The following is a 3183-nucleotide window of genomic DNA, read 5'->3' on the forward strand; positions in this document are numbered from 1 at the left end:
AATCTATGTTTTCCTGGTTTCCATTTCTCTCTGTACTGTTTTCATGCAAGGTTCTAAGCATTTCTTCTCCTCTCAGCATGATTTATTATCTCTTGTTACACCTAAAGTTTTTGTGCTGTGATTCTCAGATCTTGCAGCTGTCTTCATAGCTTGTTTTATCCACCAATTGCACTGTCTCCTGTTTGTGCAGGTGAAAGCCCACTCTAGAGATGCTCTGTACCCACTGCTGCCTTGACCATGCCTCAGAAATTTCCTCACATAGCTGCATCTGTCTTCCTGTTGTCCGTCTTTCCACACTTTGTGCTGCTGATCATTGATGCACAACTGATACACTGGCTGTTCACCTCTGTATTCATGACCTCAGTATGTGGCAAAGCAAGCTGGGATAATCTTACTTCCTCTCTTGCTTTGCCACCTGCCTCCTTAAATTTCATTTTCGACTAAATATCATTAACATACATGAGTAAAATCAGCATTTTCATAAAAGAGAAAGGTTGGCCCTCAGTTTTAAAGAATATAACAACACATCTAATTTGGTGCTTATGTATGTAATTGATTTTGACTATTACTAGTTAGTATCTTTCATTAGAGAAGAAAATCAGTAAATGTTTCATAACATAAATTCTATTGTTGAGATATAAACAAATATGAATTCTGCACTAATTATAAAAATTTGGAAGATGAAATACTAGTAATCTTAAAGGATCTATTTGGCTGTATTCAAAAACATGTTCATTAATTGAAAGGAATTAACAGTTGTAAGTATTGTTTGCCTAATTATATATGTTAATTTCATGATTTAAACAAATAATTCAGCTTAACCCTTGTAGTAGAAGAAACTGTTACAAAGACGGAATTTTTCCATGTATTCAGTTAATTTTACATCAAACAATGTGAAGTTTCAGTACCAATTATTGCGACAACATATAAGGGCCCAGTGTTTGGCCATGAGACAGTCAGTCCATTGCCGAGTTCCAAGTGAGAAACCTGCGTCGATAAGACCATAACAATGCTTCAACTTAAATTTGAAATAAGTGTTACACTATTAGGTCATGTGTTAAAACAATGACAGTAACTGTTCCATACATACATACCTGATTATTCTGAAAGAACTGTGAATTATGTGGTTATGTTTTTACTGCTCATAGATATTCAACAGTAAACAGTTGTAGCAGCAGGTAGATGTTCGCCTGCAAACTATTAATGAGGCTTATCAATAGTTAAACAGTAGTGCACTGGCCATATTAAATGTGTAAATGGGGTGTTATGAAAAGTGAAAGTAAGCAACTGTGAAACACAAATGTGTATCTGTCAGCTACATCTTTTACAGTAGACAGAACAGCACTTATACCCCCTATTTTTTCAGCCAGTACATTGACACTGAGGACAACAAACAAAGAATTAAAGAAAGAAAACCATCACATATGGTGCCCTGGGTGAGGAATATTGTACATAGCCACAATAAACAAGGACTCAAAATTTGAACAATGAAATCAAGAGTGGTTTACAGTGCAGCGATGCAAGAGCCAATCAGCAAGCGGGTTCTATGGAAGCAGCAATTGAGTACAGGAGCAGCCAAGCAGCACTCAGGTGGACACAGCTGACCGAGATAAACAAGATGCCTCGCTGAGAGAATTACAACTCGCAGCAGATGACAATTCGAGATGACAACTGCAGCAGTAGCAGCACCAAGCAGCATATGAGTTATTAAAAAACAAGGTAATTTCATAGCAAAAGCCATGTCATATTAAGTGAATAATAATTAGTGGCCTTAAAGAACAAGACAGTGTGAGGGGAGACAAGGGACAACAGAGTCTGGTTCCGTAGATGACAGTGATTTTAAATCAAACATGAATGTAACTTTGAATGATGGAGATAAAAGTCCTATTGCAGATGAAATGATTAAACCATCATACACATTGTGTGGTGATGTGAGCGAAATGGATGAAAACAGTACTAAAGTTGATAAGATCTCTAAGGTTAAGGGGGTGGAATCTAGTAGCGAAAATCAGCAAGGGAAAATTTTTATGGCAAACGGAAAAGTGGAAGTGATTTTAAGGCAAATTATGAGTATTTTGAGTAATATAGCTAGAAAGAAGACATCAATCAGTTGGGAAATAGTATACAGAAAGTATTACATAATACTAATGAGAAATTAATATTGAGTAGTAAAAGTGTAGAAGAGAGCGAGAAACTTTGTGATGACAATAGTAGGAGGGTGGAGGCTTCTGAAAAACAGTGTGAAGTCAAAGCAGCCAGGAAATTTTGTGCTGAAAACAGGGTTAAGCTTGAGAACCAAATTGATCAGATTAAAAATGATTTGGAAACAGAGGTAGAAACCAAGTATGCAGTAGTGGTAGAGGCAAAACTGGAAGAATGAAATGAAAATGTTGATTAAAAATTGACTGAACTGGAGAAAAAGGTGGAAGAGGAACAAAATCTGAAGCATAGAGAAAGTGACAGTGGGTCTGATTCTGACTGTAGTTGTAATGAAGATAGCAGTGACGAATCCAGTAGTGATGAGGATGAGGTATTTGAATTTATGATTGATAGTGATGGCCATGTGGTAAGTAAGGAAAGAATAATAGAGGATAATATTAAGCCTAATGAAGAGTTAGAGTTTGAGAGTGGTAATGAGGAAGAGGACCATGCTGTCTGTCATTTAACTGTGTCTGATAATTATTTTGGCAAGCAGGATGATAGTTTTTCCAGGGGGAGGATTAATGAGGATTTGTTGTATGAAGAAGATCACATAATAAGTGAAAAGGAAGTGTGGCACCATGTAACAACAGCAAATGTACAAGGTATACATGTTAAGTGTTTACTGGACAGAGGTAGTGATTTGAATGGCAGTTGACAGGCATTTTTTGAATCTATTAAGAATACAGAGGGTATAGTAGTGATGCAGGTTTCTGGAATAAAAATTATTGGTGCTACTAGTAAGTTGTCACAGAGTGTGACACGAGAGGTACTATTAACTGTGAAATTGGCAGGACAGCTGTTGGAGTGCAATTTCTTGGTAATTCAAAATCTCAGCATTGATTATTTGGGACTAATTTCTTGAGTAAATAGCAAGTAGGGGGTTCAACATTCTGTGTTGGATTTGTTATGTGGCGATAATGCTTATCCCAACTGTCTGTCTCATTTTTCATGTTTTCTGGGGCACTCAAACTCCTGTCTGTA

This window comes from Schistocerca gregaria, chromosome 1 (assembly GCF_023897955.1).
Source record: "Schistocerca gregaria isolate iqSchGreg1 chromosome 1, iqSchGreg1.2, whole genome shotgun sequence".
NCBI classification, from domain to species: domain Eukaryota; kingdom Metazoa; phylum Arthropoda; class Insecta; order Orthoptera; family Acrididae; genus Schistocerca; species Schistocerca gregaria.